The 19664-nt window shown below is 35.2% G+C and overlaps 1 non-coding gene across 1 annotated transcript; it reads right to left on the bottom strand.

Annotated features, from left to right (window-relative positions):
• Positions 1-220: 220 nt before the first annotated feature.
• Positions 221-327, bottom strand: LOC128042222 (small nucleolar RNA R71). Its single transcript, XR_008197426.1, has one exon. It is a non-coding gene; the product is annotated as a small nucleolar RNA R71 (small nucleolar RNA).
• Between the last annotated feature and the right edge of the window lie 19337 nt (positions 328-19664).

Here is a 19664-nt window from a genome sequence, read left to right as displayed (position 1 = left end):
TGAAGATCCTCATCTTCACTTAAGACTGTTTATGGAGGTGAGCGATTCTTTCAAGTTAGCCAGAGTACCCGAAGATGCGCTATGATTAAAGCTGTTTCCATATTTGCTAAGGGACAAAGCTCAAGCCTAGTTGAACTCATTGCCACCAAATTCAATTTTCACGTGGCAAGAGTTAGTAGAAAGATTCCTCATGAAGTATTTCTCGCCTAGCAAGATTGCTAAGTTGAGGAACGAGATCACTGCTTTCCAACAAATGGATGATGAGTCCTTGTATGAGGCATGGGAAAGGTACAAAGAATTATTACGAAAATGCCCTCATCACAGAATCCCTCATTGCATCTAACTTGAGACGTTCTATAATGATCTCAATGCCCACACGAGGATGGTAGTGGACGCTTCTGCTAACGGTGGTCTCATTTTTAAGTCTTATAAAGAGGCTTATGAAATTATCAAGAGGATTTCCAGTAACAATTATCAATGGCCAACCAATCGAGTAGTGTCAGGAAGATGAGTCACTGGAGTATATGAAGTGGACGTTCGCACTTCACTTGTATCTCAGGTATCCTCAATATCCTTAATGCTTAAAAATTTTACCACTAATGGGTTTAATAATTATACAGCTCAGCCACCGAACCAATTTGCAAATGTAGCCTATGTCTATTGTGGGCAAAAGACATCTGTTCAAAGAATGTCCATCAAACCTAGAATCCGTGTGTTACATAGGTAACCAGAACCAAAATCGAAGAAGGTAAGGACTGCAATCCAATTTCTATAACCCATCGCAGCGAAACCACCCGAATTTTTCCTGGAGTAACCAAGGGGTTGGAACCAGTAACATTTATGCACAACCTAGACCGACCTAGCCACCTATTTTCCCCCAACAAGTTTGGAAACCAACTCAAGCTAAACCTTCCAATAGCTTAGAGAACCTATTGAAGGTATATAGCAAAAAATGATGCCACTCTAAGGAATTTGGACAATCAAGTAGGCCAACTTGTTAGTAAACATAGGAACCGTCCACAAGGTGCTTTACCTAGTGATACGGAGAATCTGAGGAATCCAGGGAAGGAGAATTGTAAAACATTAACACTAAGGAGCCGAAATACATTAAAGCCTAACACCGTCGAAGTTGAAGAGGAGCCAACTGATGCTCAAGACTCAATGGAAGTTCAACCGAGTGTTGAAATTCCAGTTTCACTAGAACCAAAATCTACAAAATCCGATAAGGTAACTTCTGAACCAGTTAATTCTGATAAATTAACAACTTCATTAGATGTAGAGTTGCCACAGAAGATGAATTAACCAGTTTCAGTAAAGAATCCTCTACCAACCTACCTTCAAAGACTTCAGAAGCAGAAACAAGAAGTCCAGTTCAAGAAGTTCCTAGACGTACTCAAGCAACTTCATATCAACATACCGTTGGTTGAAGCACTTGAATAAATTCTGAATTACGTCAAATTCATGAAGGATATCATGTCTAAAAACCGAAGACTAAGAGAATTTGAGACGATAGGCTTGATGAAGGAATGCAGTGCATATCTTCAAGACAAACTACCCCTGAAGTTGAAGGATCCTAGATGTTTTACCATACCTTGCAACATTGGAGCAACATATTGTGGTAAGGCACTATGTTATTTGGGTGCAAGTATCAACTTGATGCCCATGTCAATATTTAGAAAGTTGGGGATAGGTGAAGTTAGACCTACTACAATTACACTTCAATTAGCAGATCGATTCTTAGCACATCCAGAAGGAAAAATCAATGATGTATTGGTACGTGTAGATAAATTTATTTTTCCTGCTGACTTTGTTATTCTAGAATTTGAAGCAGATAAAGAGGTGTTAATCATCCTAGGAAGGCCTTTCCTAGCAACTGGAAGAACTTTTACTAATGTGCAGAAGGGCGAGCTTACTATGCATGTTTAGGATGATCAGGTATTAATGTTTTTAAATTTATGCATTTTCCTAAAAAAATTGATGATTGTCCTACAGTATCTGATTTAGAGGAATTAATGATGGATAGGGAACTTAACTTTGTTGAGGACCTGTTGGAGCAAATTTTGACATCAAACCCTCTAAGTGATGAAGAGGAGGATGAATACTTAGTTTTGCTAGAAGCTAATCAAAGGGGATTTAATCCGTAATCCCGCTTTGAATCTTTGGAGTTAGAGAATAAGGATTATGCCCAACCAAAAGCGTCAATCGATGAGCCACCTAAATTAGAACTAAAGGTACTTCCCTCATATTTAAAATATGTTTATTTAGGCAAAAATTCTACTTTGCCTGTGATTGTTTCAACGAAATTAACCGTAGAGCAAGAAGAGAAACTCATCCAAGTATTAAAACAATTCAAGAAGACTATCGGATGGACCATAGACGATGTGTACAGCATTAGTCCATCTGTATGCACGCACAAGATCATCTTGGAGGATGGCGAGAAAAGGGACGATTGATGGACAGTGAAAACAAAATCCCATCAAGAAGGACATGGTAAAGAAAGAAATCATCTAGTGGTTAGACACGGGTATAATTTACCCTATTTCAGATAGTTCGTGGGTAAGCCCAATCTAATGCGTGCCAAACAAATAAGGTATTACGATCGTAGAGAATGAAAACAATGAGCTAATACCAACCAGAATGGTTACGGGATGGAGAATTTGCATCGATTACCAAAAGATGAACAAAGCGACAAGGGATGATCATTTTCCTTTGTCGTTCTTGGACCCGATGCTGGATAGACTTGCAGGGTGAGACTATTACTATTTTCTCGATGGATACTCAGGCTATAATCAGATTACAGTAGCACCAGAGGATCAACATAAGACAACATTCACCTGACCGTACGGTACCTTTGCATATAGACGCATGCCATTTGGTTTATATAATACACCTACTATATTTCAAAGATGTATGATGTCTATTTTTACTGACATGGTTGAGAAATATTTGGAAGTGTTTATGGATGATTTTTCAGTATTCGGAGATACATATAATGATTGCCTAGCCAATCTAGCCAAGGTACTAAGGCGATGCGAAGAAACAAACCTCGTACTCAATTGGAAAAAGTGTCATTTCATGGTATGAGAAGGTATTATTCTAGGGCATTGAATAACGAGACATAGAATCGAGGTAGATAAAGCAAAGGTAGATGTTATCAAGAAACTTCCACCTCCAACATCTGTAACGGGTGATAGGAGCTTTTTGGGCCACGCAAGTTTCTATCGAAGATTTATCAAGGATTTCACCAAAATTGCTAAACCTTTTATGCAAATTATTGGAGAAGGACATGATGTTCAAACTAGATGAGGAGTGTTTAAAAGCTTTCAATGATTTGAAAATTTGGGTAGTTTTAGCACCCATAATTGTCACACCGAACTGGGATTTTCCATTTGAATTGATGTGTGACATAAGTGACTTCACGATAGGAGCTGTGATGGGCCAACGAAGGAACAAAGTTTTTCATCCCATCTACTATGCAAGTCGGACTCTGACAGGAGCTCAGTTGAATTTTACGGTAACAGAGAAAGAGTTACTTGCTATTGTGTTTGCTTTTGACAAGTTTCGATCTTATCTTGTAGGTACCAAAGTGACTGTCTATACGGACCATTTGGAAATTAAGTAGTTACTTGCCAAGAAAGACGCTAAGCCAAGATTGATCCGATGGGTACTTCTACTTCAAGAGTTCAATCTAGAAATTCAAGATCGAAAGGGAGTAGAAAACCAAGTAGCAGACCACTTGTCCAGATTGCAGCCGTAGAAGGGAATTCTCCACTTATACCTATTCAGGAGACATTCCCAGATGAACACATACTGAAGGTAAATCATGTCCATAATACCCCTTGGTTTGCTGATATTGCTAACTATTTAGCTTGTGGTTTTATGCCGATTGATAAGACATATCATCAAAAGGAAAAGTTTCTTCACGATGTGAAGTTCTATTTCTGGGAAGAACCATACTTGTTTAAAAAGTGTGCAGATTAAATGGTCAGGAGATGCGTGGCAGAAGATGAAGTACATAAGATTCTATATCATTGCCACTCAGCTTCTAGTGGGGGACACTTTGGAGGTACATGTACTGCGACTAAGGTATTGCAAGCTGGATTCTTTTGGAAAACACTATTCAAAGACGTATATGCTTACGTAAAGAGTTGTGATCGATGTCAAAGGGTTGAAAATGTCACCAACAGAAATGAGATGCCCAGAACAAACATCATTGAGGTAGAATTATTCAATGTTTTGGGTATTGACTTTCTCGGTCCTTTCCCTCCATCTTTTGGTCACAAGTACATATTGGTAGCAGTAGACTATGTGTCTAAGTGGGTTGAAGCTGAGGCATATCCAACGAACGAAGCTAAGGTTGTGATAAAGTTTTTGCAGAAGCATGTGTTCACAAGGTTGAACCCCGAGAGCTATCATCAGTGATGAAGGGTCCCATTTTGTGAACAAATGGTTGAAATGGTTACTCGACAAACATGGAGTAAAGCACAAGGTTTCCACAACTTACTATCCGTACACGAATGGGCAAGCTTAACTGGCAAACAAAAAGATCAAAGGCATACTCGAGAAGGTAGTTTGCCCGAACCAGCGAGATTGGTACAAAAAATTAGGCGATGCTTTATGGGCGTATAGTTTAACATACAAGACGCCTTTAGGGATGTCACCCTATAGGTTGGTCTTTGGGAAAGCCTGTCATCTGCCTTTGGATCTTAAGCTTGCTAAAGAGAAACAGATGCTTCAACTCAATGAGTTGGAAGAATTTTGAATGTTTTCATACGATAATGCCAAATTACTCAAGGAAAAACTTAAGAGATGGCATGACAAGTACATTCGAGTTCGAGAATTTGAAGTAGGTCAGCAAGTCTTGTTATTCAATTCTAGATTAAGGTTCTTTCCAGGTAATTTAAAATCATGTTGGTCCGGTCCATTTACGATTCACCAAGTTTATCCATACAGAGTTTTCAAACTTCAAAGTAAGGGAGGTAATTTTCGGGTCAATGCTCAACGCTTAAAACATTACTGGGGGATAAAATTGAAGAGGATCAAATCTCGTTCATTTTATTAGATATTTAATTTTTCTTGTTTTTCTTTTTAAATAAATGATTTAGAGTATATTTTTGGTATTAGTATGTTTAAATAAATTTTGTCTAGGAGATTGGAACTTAAGCGGGACCGCTTGTGACTCCTCTAATCTCTCCTGGAAATTGATTTTAACATAATATTCTGAGAAATTATTCCCCAATGGCAAAATAAATTTTTAGTTTTTCAAATAAAATGGTCAATTTTGATCCAAGTCTTAATTGCATCTCAATTTCAAATTTTCTTTAAGTCTTGGTTCTTAAGTGAATTATTTTCAAATTTTGGTTGCTCTTTTATAAATATTAAAAATTAGATGTCTCTTTTGTAATATTTTCAAAAGGCATCTAGAATAAATGTTTTTAATTTAATTTAATAAATAAGATGATAATAACTAGTATATACTTATTTTTATTATAATATGTATTAATTATTATGAACTTTATATAGAATTAGGATTAGTTTAAATTTAATCATATTTTAATTAATAGTTTTATTTCAATAAATTAATAGCAAATAATAATTTAATATGCATTATATTAATTATTAATTCTTGTTAACTTTGTGTAGAATTAGAACTTAGAATATTTTAACTATTAAATTGTTCTAAGAATTCTAATTAAACTCTTACCTTTTTCCCTAAAAATTCCACCAACCTTCTCTATCATTCATCACTCATCAAACTAACCTTCATTCACCCATTCCACCATTAATCCTAGCATTCAAAAACCACCAGCAATAGCACCACCCAATAGCCCTATTCGGCCAACAGCTCACCCCGCACGCACATGCCTCAATTGCATGCTGCTGCTACCTTGGACGTCCTGCTCCGTGCGCATCGTGCCGCTCCCAGCTCCAGCTCGCATACACCAATGCTGCTGCTCACTTAACATTACTGCCTGCTGCCTGCACAGCTACTCACGCCAGGCCCTGCTGCTCCCTTACAAATCTACCCATACGTCTAGCAGCTTCCCAGCATCCGTGCGACACACCAGCCTTGCTATTCTCACCAACACCCCACACTTAGCCGATAACCCTCCAACCATCCCTAAATTGACCTCTTTTGATTTATATTTATTAATCTTTGAGTTATTAATTTTTATACAGAGGTGGTAAGAGAAATTTCTCTATTAAATTTAAATTATTTAATTTTTCAATTTATTGAATTATTAATATTTTATACTAATTAAATTTTTGAGAAAATATTTGTTTCCATCTTATGTTCAGGTTACTCATGCCTCGTAAGAGAACTTGTGACTTTGTCCAAATTGATGAATCAAAAAACAAATTTCATTGTGAAGAAGCCAAAGCGAGATACAAAAGCGTTTTCAAGAATCAATATATGCACTCAGAAAAAAGCTTCACGTTGGAAGAAAGCAACTATATTAATTTCATGGCGCGCATTCGACAAATTGCTAAAGCTCTCAAGTGGGAGCTATTGTGTGAGAAAAAACCTAGTGCAGATGAGGAGTTAGTTCGTGAATTTTATGCAAATTTGACCTCAAACGAATTAACAGAAGTTTCTATTTGAGGAATCAATGTACCAATAACCTTAAATGCTATTAATGAATTCTTTGAATTGCCTGGTTTCGAAGACGATGAATATTCTTCCATGATGAGAAGTATTGAGTCTGAAAATCTTCAAGAAATTCTCGAGGAACTTACAGTTCCAGGTTCTAAGTGGACTGTGTCAAAGCAAGGAATTCACACTTGTCGTAGAGAATATTTGACACCACTAGCGAAGGTATGGTTCTATTTCATTCGATTCAATCTTATGCCTATTTCACATGGGACTACAATTTCATTAGAGCAATGGTCTTAATATACTCGATTTTAACTGGAAAGACCATTGATGTGGGAAAATTATCCTGAGAGAAATGCGGAATTGTATTCCTAGATGTTCTAGCCCAGCTTACTTTCCCTTTATGATAATAATTTTGTGCTTGAAAGCTAAAATTCTTACAAACGTAAAGAAGACAGGTTATAGCCAAGGCATAGTTATAGATTGGAACCTCTACCAAAAAGCCGGAGACTCTGTTCTACAACAACGAGTTGAAGAAAGTTTGGATCCTGAAAAAGAAGAAGAAGAAGATCCCACAGAGATCGAACCAATGCAGTTAGCTAAAATCCCTGATAATGCAGAACCAATGGAACTAGTAATCAAACCTGACATCTCAACTTCAATGTTCAGGACTCAATCACGTCGCACAGACATTCGAGATGAGCTTTCAAAGTTGATGGATATAATGCAACATATGCAGTGGCAACAACAAGCTTACTGAAGATATTCAAAAATACGAGATGACTCAATGAGAAGTGCTCTCCCGAAAATATTCAATGACCCTTTTATTTTTGTGCCTGAGTTTCTAGATTTCATATTTTAACCATGGAGTCCACTATCGAAGAGGGAGCGAAGTGATTCATGCAAGAACAAAGAAAATTGAGCAAAAGATGAATCGAATTCGAAGGGATCTACAAATAAATAAAAAATGGGGTTCTTGAATTTACTTTATTTTCGTTCTTAGGTTATTTAATATTTTAGGATTAGGTTTTATTAAGAATTTTTATTTTTTTGCATAATAAAACAAGAGGTGGGAATCATAAATAAAAATGAACAAGTTGCAAAGTACAAAGTGTGACAATAGATATATACATGTCTAGGATTGGATCTAGAGAGAGATTGATACTTAAGCAGTCAAATTGATTCACCTCTTCTTTTCTATTATCCTACCTGGTGTATAGTATCTATTCACTTTTAACAATGAGGACATTGTTCATCTTAAATAGGGGGACCGAAAAATTGAAATTACTTCCTCTCAAAATAAAATTTTCTTTTAATTATGATTAGGATATTTTTGTTCAAAAATTTGAAATTTTGTTAAGTATGATAAACTTTAGTATAAATAAAGTTTGATTATTTCAATAATTGTTATGTTAGCTGAATTATGAGATAAATTTATTTTAATAAAACATGCAAATCATACCATAAAATCTTTTAGTTCCTTAGGAAAGTTAGGCATGCATGAAAGTTTAAGTTTCTAGAATTGACTTAGTAGTTTCTTGAGGTGAAATCCTAGGACGCATAGAATGTTGAAAATGATTTAGTCATCTTTTGTTTGGACTGTTTGAGTCTTTCAAGCCAACCTTGATGAATTTTTATCCTTTGACACCCAACTTTGAGACTACATGACCTAATTTTATTTGAACCCAAGCAATATTTGGCCATCACTTTTTCTCTTAATTATCTTTAAATTGTCCCAAGCACTAGACTTAGTACTATTCAAAATATTTTTTTGAAAATAAGTTTGGGGGAGTTGAAAAGAAGTATCAAATGTTAAAAATATTGTAGTACATACAACAAAATGCTTGTGAAAAAAGAAGAGAAAAGAAAAGAAGGAACATATGTACTTGAAAGAAAATAGATGTGCAAAACAGCATGTAGAAGCAAAGTAAGTTGGTGTATTGAAGGTAATTATTCTGAAGGTCCAATTCAAGCTGAGTCTAGGGTTTTTAGCCTAAATTTATCTATCTTTTACCTACCCCTAGCTTAGCCACGTTACAGTCTTTTTAAAGACCTACTGATTCAAGTTTCAATGCTACCTACATTATTTGAGAGAAATTGCTATGTTCAACATATGAAAGCATAAGTTAAACTTAATGATTGCAGCTTAACCTTGAATAAGAGAATAAAATCAAATTGGTAGGGATTTAACATGTCTTTATTAGGAAACATTTAGTCTATTTTTTCTATCATAAGAATAATTGAGATTAATTTGAATGATATGTATACTTAAGTAGTGTAAATCTCAAAATTCTTGTTCTTGAGCATAAGTATACCAATTTCATAATTCTGGGAAGAACGTTGTTTTGAAGGAAATTTTCAAAGGTGTTTCTAAAAAAATTCTTTTCAATTTGTGCATTACTCGGGATGAGCAATGAATTAAGTTTGGGGGTGTGGAAACATGAAAATATACACACTTTTTCATGCCCATTTTAACTCAAATTCATGCAGTTTTGGTAAAATTCTTGTCGAAAAATATATAATTATTATAAAATAATTAAATTGTACTTAAATTATTAACATGTTGAATTTTAATTATTTTTATAATAAATTTTGATCATTTTCAATATATTCGCACAAAGGGCGAAAAACAGCTCGGCAGACACTACTAAAAGCACAAAACCGAGAAGCCATTTTGAATTATCGAGGTGAATTAATTTTTCAACCGAAGACAGTCCAAATTATGAATATTAATTCATAATATAATTAATTTTATTTTTAATCCAATTTAATTTTGGTTAAATATATTATTGTTAATTAATTATGAAAAGGGGCTAGTTAAGCTAAACCGAGAAAATCGATCCAACTGAGCACTGAGCAGCCCAAAGCTGTCCCACATGCTGACCCAACCAGATTATTTGGATGATTATTCGGCTTGCAAAATAGCCCTTGAAGACTCCTTTAATTTGCATTCAAACCCTCCACTATTTATGCCTTTCTAGATTTGCCCCTACCTTAAAATAGCAAGTTTGAAACATTCAAACTTGCCACATCTGTGGAGGCCATGGGGGGACTCTATGGCTGCTGATTTTTTCTATTTTTAGTAGCCTTCTCAACCTATAAATACGCCCTTGGCTACTCACTTCAAACACATCTCAAAACCTTTCATTCTTCACTTCTCTCTCACTTTTCTCTCTTCATTGTTCTTTATTTTTCTTCCCCATTCCCTTGTTGATTTCACCTCTTGAAAAAGAGTCCTTCAACCACCATTTGGAGCAACATTCAAGTGTTAATGGAAGCCTCAGTTCAACAAGAACAAGCGGAGAAGGAGTAGTGGAGCAAACTTGTAACACCCCAAATTTTGGGCCTAGAAGAAATAGGTTTTGAACAAGGGAACAAATAGGAGACTGCATATAAATATTTTGTTGTGCAAGAAAGTGACATAAATGAATGTATGCTTCGGTGGTTAAGAGATTTAGGAGTGTTTGGAAGTGTCTGAGAAGTCAGGGTTTCAAGCATTGGCTTATACAAAATTTTTTTATTTTAAGTGAATAAAATTCTTGGATCTAGATAGTAGGTTCTTAAAGTATTGTGGTTAAAATATGATACAAAGGAGTTGTTGGTCTAGTGGTAAGGGGCATGTGGAGTGTACATGGGGTCTAAGGTTCGAGTGGTGGCACATCAAAAAAGGGAGTAATTATTTTGTTGCCTAATTCGTGTGGGTGGTAGAGTTGGATTGAAATACTGCTAAATAGAGTTTGAACTGGTCATAGAGAGAATTGAGGAGGGATATTTGGAGAGATTTTAGGAGAAAATATGAGATTGTGGGAATATCTGATTTTAAATAATTCTTTCCCCAAATTCAGTTTCATTTTTTTCCCAGAATCCCTCCAACAAGTCTGACGTTACTCTCTTCCTCCTCTACCATATTTCCTTTTTGTTATTTTTCCTATGCCTTTATAGCCGAATTCTGTCCTTTTTTTACCCACATCTTTTTTTTTCGTTTTGTCTTGACTTCAATATCCTTATGTTGCTGCCGAAATCTCTTCTCTTCTCTGTTGGCGATTGCTTCTCCTTGTTTCTGCCAAAACTCCTCTTCATTCTCTCTTTTCTGTCAATTTCTTCCTTAAACGGTCTTCTGTCTTTTTAACGTTGGCTGCGTCGGTAGGTAAGTCTTTCGGTAAGAGGGTTATGCCCCACTTGATTTGGAGAAGTTTTCATTTATTATTTATTTTTTTGAGAGGTTCCTAACTCTCTGTTGTGTCGAATTTTGTTTTGGCAGCAACAAATCGTAACGAACGGGGTTTTCCTGTAGGATAGTTCTTTTCATCTTTCGGAATGGTTGGGGCAAGCAATATATTTAGAGATCGTTTGTTGTTGGCTTAATGGCAGTAGTTTAAGTCATGATTGATTTTGGCATGGGATTGTCGTTCTCAGGTGCTGTTCACATCAGGAGTGTTTGCGTACAAAAAATCGTGTCAGGTGTGTAAACACCCCATTCAACTGTAGAACGGAAAAAGCTGAAAAGCCAGAAATACGGTGTTTGAGACCACACATGCGTACGATAGCTCGTGTGGCTAGCCTAACCCGCGAAACATGGGCATTTGACTGTAGAGGCCTCCATGAGCAAATTCATGGGCTTGGGCCGTAATGGGCCACGTTGGGCCAAAATGGGTCATGTGGGCTCGATAGGCTTGTGGGCCCCATCTGGACTTAATCCACGATTTGAAGCAAATACTGCATTGGGCTATATGGACTCCATAGCCGTGGAAAAATCTGGGCTGAGTGGGCCGCACGAGTGTGTGGGCCCACTTGGGCCCATTTACACTGTTATGACCATTTAGGTTACCTGAGTCGCTCGAGGTGACTGCGGACCTTTCAAGAGGTAAATAAATGACCAAATTACCCCACAGGGTAAAATCATCGAATTACCCTCACAAGATAAAATGACTGAATTACCCCCACAGGGTAAAAAGACTAAATTACCCCTACAGTGTAAAATGACCGAATTACCCCCACAGGATAAAATGATCGAATTACCCCTAGAGGGCAAAATAACTGAACTACCCCCAGAGGGTAAAATGACCGAATTACCCCCATAGGGTAAAATGACCGAATTACCCCCAAAAGGTAAAATGACTGAATTACCCCCACAGGGTAAAATGACCGAATTACCCCTATAAGGTAAAATAATCGAATTACCCCCATAGGGTAAAATAACTGTTATACCCCTATAAGATGAAATGACTGTTATGCCCTTATGTTATGACTGATTTGCTCTATGATATGTATGACTGTGATTGAGCATGACATTTTGCATACACGTACGATATTATGTCACGACATATTGCATGCGGATGGGTTGTTATATTTGGAGGAAGCGTACCGTACTGATAAGGTTGCACGGGTTGCCCAAGACGACTTTGGACCTACTGATGGCTATATGCCGTTTATTTTACTAGCAGCTTTGCTGCGATATTGGTGTGTTGGTTAGGTGCGTCAATTTTATACCCACATGGTTTGTTGGTGGTACGGAGTGGTGTGTTTGCTGGATTGGGATGGGTTGCATTATTGCAATGTACCAATACTGTATTGGGCTAAGGCCCACATTGTTACTATATTGGGCTAAGGCCTACCTTGTTACTATATTGGGCTAAGGCCCACACTGTACTGTTACTGAATAGGGCTCAGGCCTAGACTGTCAGTGCTTGTTGTATACTGATTGACTGATAGGGGATTACACACTGAGTTTCATAAACTCATTATTTTCTTTTAACCGTGCAGGTAATCCTTAGTCTTAGGCGATTTGGTGCTGCGAGGGACTCAGAGGTGGCCACACAACTGCAGCAGTTTTACATTTGCTTTCATTTAAATTTAATGTTTATGTTGGGTTTTGTTTATGTAATAAGGCCTTTAATTTTGTTTAAATTTTTAATTGGGCTCTTTCTTACTTATTTTAAACTGCTAGTTTAGGAGATGACGAATTTTTAAAATAATTACTACTTTTAAAGACACGAAATTTAAAAATTAGAGTTTTCAAAAGCAGACAACAAGGCAAATGTTTTGGCTAGATAATTTGTTAAATAATAATTACGGGGTTTTTAAACCTAGAAACAAACTTTTACCAACGAGTCCAATCTTTCGAAAGACACTTCAATGTGACACGCTAGATCTGACCGTAACGTCTAGGCCGGGTTTGGGGTGTTACAAAACTAGTCAAGCCTTGGAGAAATACTGGATTTGATTCTTGTTCCTTACCCTTTTAATTTTATTATTGTTGTTATGAACATGTCTATGAATATTTGTGATGTTGATATGTTTAATTTAATTAATTTGACTTTAATTTAATTCGTGTTAGGTGGATTGCATTTCGTCTACTTGAGTTATTGAAATTGTGTTTGTGTTGTTATAGGCCTCGGTAAGATGTTTGATTAAGTAAAACCATCACTAAGTTATTCTTGCATTACAATTTTAAGGTAACTAATGAATTAATTATTTAAATGGATTGAAATTGTAGTTAATTGACACGATACTTAATCAGTGTATGTTTAATCATCTAAGGTAGTGATGATTAAATTAGCAACATATCTAACGATACATTATCCTTATATAACTTGCAAGACTATTGTGATTAAACTGTTTCATGGTAGAAATACATTGTTACCTCACGTAATCTTTTATGTGCTTATGATATTGAATTAATTGTTTGAATTGTCATAGAGATATGTACAAGAGATTATTTTAATTTCATAAGTATGTATGTGCATTAACACATTTGTTTATTAAAATTTGTTTAATCGATTAAGTTAACATAGAGATATAGTCAAGAGATAAATGGATTTTGGTAAGTGTTTTTAAAATTGCATTAAAAAACAATTCTTTTCACTATCCCTATGGGTACGATAACTTGACATTTACTTTTCACTTTATTACTTGTTGAAATTATGTACACTTGCACATTTCCATCGTTCCAGTGGTTTAACGATAGGAGGCTATCGATGGTCTGACGACAAGAGCCAATGATGGAGGTTGATGGAAATCACCAACGATGGTGGCTATTGGCGGTCGATGGTGGTTTGATGGTGATCGAAGGTGGTTTAATGGTGGTTTGGCGGTGGCTAGTGATGGTGGTTTGACGGTAGTTTGGTGGCGACCTAGGACAGCCTGATGGCGACCGACAACGATGTTTCAGCGACGGCCTGGCAGTGGTGGAAGGCGGTGACAACACGAAAACTACGGCGGAAAGATTGTGACGATGGAAAAGTGAACCGATACCGTAGGTAAAGTCTATATTGGCAAAATAGAAGACCCAAAAGTATGCTTTGGTTGGATTTTGTAATTCTTTTTTAATTTTTTTCTAGGATAGAATCATGAAAACTTTGGCTAGTTAGGGTCAGTTAAATTTTATGCTTTTTTTTTTAATTTGATAAGCATGATGATATTTATTTGATTGTGAATGTATGTCCATGCATATGTATGATAAGCATGTCTTATAGTTTAGGGAAGAATGCCACATGTACTTGTCATGCATATATTGATCATTCATGATTTTGTTGGAAAAAATTCGGTTTAAAAATGAATTCTTACACAGCAAAATAAAAAAAAATTCAAAACTGACCCGGTTTGTGATATTTACAGCAATAAACTTTAGACCAAAATTGTACCTATGTTTTTGGATAAAGGGATCTTTGCCGTTCACAGGTTTCAACCCAATGATCTTATATGTTATTCTCGTACCATGAATTTCCTCGAGTGTGGGCTCGATGAATTCGAATCAAACACAAAAACTAGAAATATATTTAATAGAAACCGGTAGAGTTGTTATTCTAAAAATATATATTTAATAGTTGAAAATAAATTCTCTCTATTTTTCGGTAGAGTAACAATATATTAAAGTTGTATGTTAATAGCCCAACCGGTGCCATCTATTTGTAGGAAGAGAAAGTACAACCCTTGTTGAATTGTAGAAGTTTATTTCAACTAGAAAAACAACTTCATACTTAGAGTAGGAGTAGGGTGGACGAAATCCCCTAGTATTCCTACTAGGGTTGCCGCCCCTCTATATTTCATGAGGAGATTTTGGGCCTATTTTATATCGAGTCCAATTACGAGTATTTCTTGAACTTTTCGAACCAATACTTTGTAACCTGATCCAACTTGATTCTATTTTTCTATTTCCCAAAAATAAAATTTAATATTTATATTTAGTTAAATAATTTTCTAATCCCAATTTTACCTTCAGTAAAATTATGACCATTATACCCTTGGAAAAATTTCAGAGAAAATTTATTTAATATTTCACCATTCAACTTGTTCTGTTTGATCAAATGATTTATTTTCATTTTCAGGCTTTAAAATAGCTAAAAAACAATAAACTCTTTCTTCCGATCATTTTTTAGCAATCCATGTTTATTTTCAAATGAATCATTTCTCTTTTTCATTTCCATTTTGAGAAAACCACATTCATTTCCAAATAATTCCATTTCTCCATTTTGGAGAAAACCATAATCATTTCTGAATGTTTTTCATTTCTCTATTTCACAATTTCTATTCAGTTATGTTCATCTGATTCGTCATGCAATTCATTTTTGGTTTCAACGAGCTAGTGAAAAAACCAATTGTACATATGAAATTGAGGCTCAAATGATTTAAAATTAAGTTTTAGCTTTTCACCTATTAATTATAAACTCATTTAGTCATAATTCATTCTACTATAGTATCATGACTGAGCTCTTCCCAACGACATACCATTACGAAAGCAACTTAATTAGTCATTGTTCAATGACCTTGTCATAACTGTGATACCCTTATAGGATATCTTTAATACCTTTGAGATAATATCCGTTATCCCAATATGATCCTATTTTATCTCATGGTAAACATTACAAATTCCTTTATGAAATTAAATCACTATCAAATAGTGATCAAGTCATCCATCACAAAGATGAATCACCAATTACCACGTTTACTTTTCATCAACCATGTAATGCCAATGAAAGGATATCATTTACCCATGTTTTGAGCTATGAATTTCATTGCTGTGAATGACGCTACATACTGCAGAAGTCGTACACCCAACACATTAGCTTTCGGTTCCTTATCTATTTGAGCTTAAGCTTTTACTTACATCAAAGTGTACGAGTTACACATACATAGTCCGTTATCCACTCGGGATTTAGGTATGCCACACTATGAATGTTACAAGTGAATAAATCCATAAATGGATTTAGGATCTATTCTTCTTAGGTCCAATCTAATTTACTGTCAGTCCAGTCAGTCACATCTATGTCTCTATCTTCTGGGAGTCATCCACTTTGATGCCCAAGACAAAACATCTCCTCAATTGGACTTGATAGAAAGCATATCAGTCTTTGGTTTGCTCATTTTCGATTAAACTAAGGATATGTTTAGGCTAATATTCTAATACAATTTGTTTTTCTGTATCACAATCCGACCACGTAATACCACTCAATATTAGTTTAAACATTAGACAACCAATGAGTAACATTTGTTTCCATTTTTCTTTGTGTGCAAAAACCATTTGTGGACAATGATACAAGGTATATTAATATAATTAATGGATTTTTTTATTAATTAATTTGTTTAAAAAAGAATTATAAGTTTACTAATGAATATACTACAGTCAGGGCATTAGATCCAACAAATTGAAACCGAACATTAAAAATGTTGCATGCTTTTAAAATATTTAGTGGGAGAAGGTTCCTAAGCAAGGTCTATGGCTTCTATAAGTGGTCTTTTGTGATGAAATGAAAATTTAACTACCCCACAATAGGATTTTCATGTGGACCTCACTAAGGAGATTTCCTAAAAGTAAGTAGAACTATCTTGTAATTGTATGATAGTTTGACCGACCTTAGTGGTAGGTATTATCATGTGATATAACAAGAAGTTTTGTCTTCAAAGAGGAGAACAAGTCACAACATATTACTCTGTGAGATTATCCTATGATGACTCATCTGTGGTGCAAGATACGATAGGTGTTAAGTTGATGGTTATACACTCAAGATCTTCTAGTTAAGTAACTTCTCACGAGGCTCTACTTTAGTTAGTGTGATGGTCAAATGTTACACGATTATTAGCATGTGTGAATGCCTAAGGAATTAGGTCCATGTACTTATTGGATTGAAATCTATATTCTTAATAGTTGGTTATGATCACCCCACGATGGCTTGATTCAATGAGTGTAGGAATTATCGTTGCAACTACTTACAAATGTTTTCGAGGTTTAATGTTAGACACATGCATCATCCCAATTCATATCGTAATGTTGCAAAACATTTTCAAATATTTTATTAATACAAAGATATTAATGAACGAATGTTTTATTTTTAGTTCGTAAATGTAACCTACTCTCTTATTAAATATAGTCATTAAGAACAAACTGAACAAAAATAACTATACGGAATGGAAAAGGAACCTAATGATTGTCCTAAGATGTGAGAAAATTAAAATATTTATTAATAATAAGTGCCCTTTGGCTACTCAAGCTGAGACTAGAAAACACTAGGAGGATTCTGATGAGATAACTCCTTGCTATATGCTAGCAAGCGTTATCAACACCCTTTGTAAGAAACTGGAGAGTTGTAAGACTACCAAAGCAGTTCTAAAAAAACTAGACGACATGTTTGGAGGAGGTAAAGTTGCCTTGGCTCGATAGTCGACTATTACTAGTTTAATGAATGACTAGCAAAAGCTCAACATTTCGGTCAAAGACCATATGATTACTCTTATGGGAAACTTTGTTAAGACTGCAGATAATGAGGCCAATTTGGACCAAAACACAGATTTAGATGGTGTTCAAGAGCTTATCCAAGGATTTTGCTGACTTTCGGGCCACATATAACCTTGGAAACAAGACATTGATGCTTACACAACTCATGAATGAGTTACAGTCCTATGAGTTGATATTGAATGACAGTCAACCAATCTGAAGAGCAGAAGCAAACATAGCTATCGCTTCTTCGTTAAAAGGGAAGGGAAAGCACGCTAAGAAAAGCAAGGCTAAGGTTTTCGTGCCATAATAAGTGGAAAAGAAGATAAACAGGAAGCCTAAAGACTTATCTTAGTCTAAATACTTCTTCTGCAGTAAGAAAGAACACTTCAAGGAAAACTGTAAAGAGTGGAAGCAATACCTGGCCAACAAAGGCAAATGTATGAAACTCTTTATGATAAAAGCTCGTTTAGAGATAAGAGTCTATAGTTGCAGACAGAAAACGAGACAACTGTGGCAGTTGAAGTAATGGGTGATGTACATATTTATTTTGATAATTTTAGGAAGATTATTTTGAAAGTCATTTTCTATGTACCAAGTTTGAAAAGAAACTTGATTTTTATTGCATGTTTATATAAAGGCAGTTTGACTGTGACTTTTAATAATATTATAGCAATATATAGAAATCGTAAACTTATCTGTAATGGATAGATGTTAAATAATCTCTATTGACTAAAATTTTGAATAAAAGACTTAAAGCTTCTCACTCTATGAGACGTACCTTTGGCATTTGAGAATTGGTCATATTAACCAAGAAAGAATCCCTAGACTTGTGAAACATGACACTTTAAGTTCGCTTAAAGAATTTGATTTTCTACGATGTGAATCTTGCCTAGAAGTTAAGATGACTAAGTGATCTTTTAATGCAAAAGGAACGAGGGCCGTGAAACCCTTAGAACTTGTGTACATTGACATATGTGGGCTCATGAGCGTTAGTGCGAAAGGTAATTACGAGTATTATGTAACCTTTATTGATGATTATTCTAGATATGGGCATGTGTAACTAATGCACCGTAAGAGTGAAACCTTTGATAAATTCAAAGAGTTTCGTATGAAAGTGGAGAAATAACTAGGTTTACATACAAAGGCACTTCGGTCTAATCAAGGTGGGGAATATTTATCAGATGATTTTTTAGGGTACCTCACAGAGAATGGGTGTAACATCCCAAAAATTAAGGGTTAGTAGAATCAAGTTTGTGAATTGAGAAAGAGTGGTCATGCCTTAATTTTTGAAATTTATCTATGCATTTTAGGAAACAAGTGAGGTATTGGTTTGTTGGTTAAGCGTTAGTGAAATGTTCCTTGAAACCCAAGTTCAAATCCCTTCTCTCTCACCATTTTTATTATTTTGCAAATTTTGCCTTAAACCCTAGTTTGTGACATGTCTTATTTTTTAAAATAAATATTTTAAAATTATATCAAGAATGAGTGATTGGTTTGATGGTTAAACATTAATGAATTTATCCTTGAGGTCCTAACTTCAATTCCATTCCCATGCAAATAATTTAATTTTTTTTACAAAACCCCCTTGTTTTAATGTGTGGGCCATCCAAGCCTAGTTAACCTAAGTATAAATATTAATTTTCACTAATAATCAGCCTTTAATTATTCTTCTCATTGCCCTCGCCATTCCTCTCCCCCTCTCATTCTCTTTGATTTTAATTTTTTTCCTTTTCCTCTATTGTTGTCGTCACCTACACCTAGTGTTATCATTTTTTATTTTTTTCATTTTGTCACAAGATTTGTTAACATATTCCCCGCCATATTGATTTAATTTTTCCTTAATTAAATCAGCCCAAAATCTGAAATCTTGAACTCCAAGATCGATCTCAAACATTTCCAAGAAAGTGTCATTGTCGTTTCTCTCGACTAGCTTGTGTAAGGTCTCTTTTCTCTTAAATTTCTTGATTAATTTTGTCAATTAAAAACCAAAATTTATAGATATGGAATTTGGTGGATTTTAAATGATTTAAATTTTTTTTCCAAATTTTAACGAGATCTTAAATCGTTTTAAAATTCAGCCCCAATTTTGGCCACCATGGGTGGTGGTGCGTGCGCCTATGTGCAAGTAAGGGGGCTATTTTTTTCTTGGTTCTTGCCTATATTTTTACAGAATTAATTTGAGTTCTTGAACCCTCCTAATCAGCTTTTAAACCCATTTCAATTAGGTAAAAACGTTCTTGATCGATTGGCCATTCGGATCCCACAAATCGTGAAGCGTAAGTGCAATTAAGGGTAACTAGTTTGTTATTCCGACATAGTTGTTGGTAAAGTTTATGAATTGATTAAATGAAGGAA

Source organism: Gossypium raimondii, chromosome 6 (genome assembly GCF_025698545.1).
Source record: "Gossypium raimondii isolate GPD5lz chromosome 6, ASM2569854v1, whole genome shotgun sequence".
NCBI classification, from domain to species: Eukaryota; Viridiplantae; Streptophyta; class Magnoliopsida; order Malvales; family Malvaceae; genus Gossypium; species Gossypium raimondii.
This window is presented reverse-complemented; position numbering and strand designations above follow the sequence as displayed.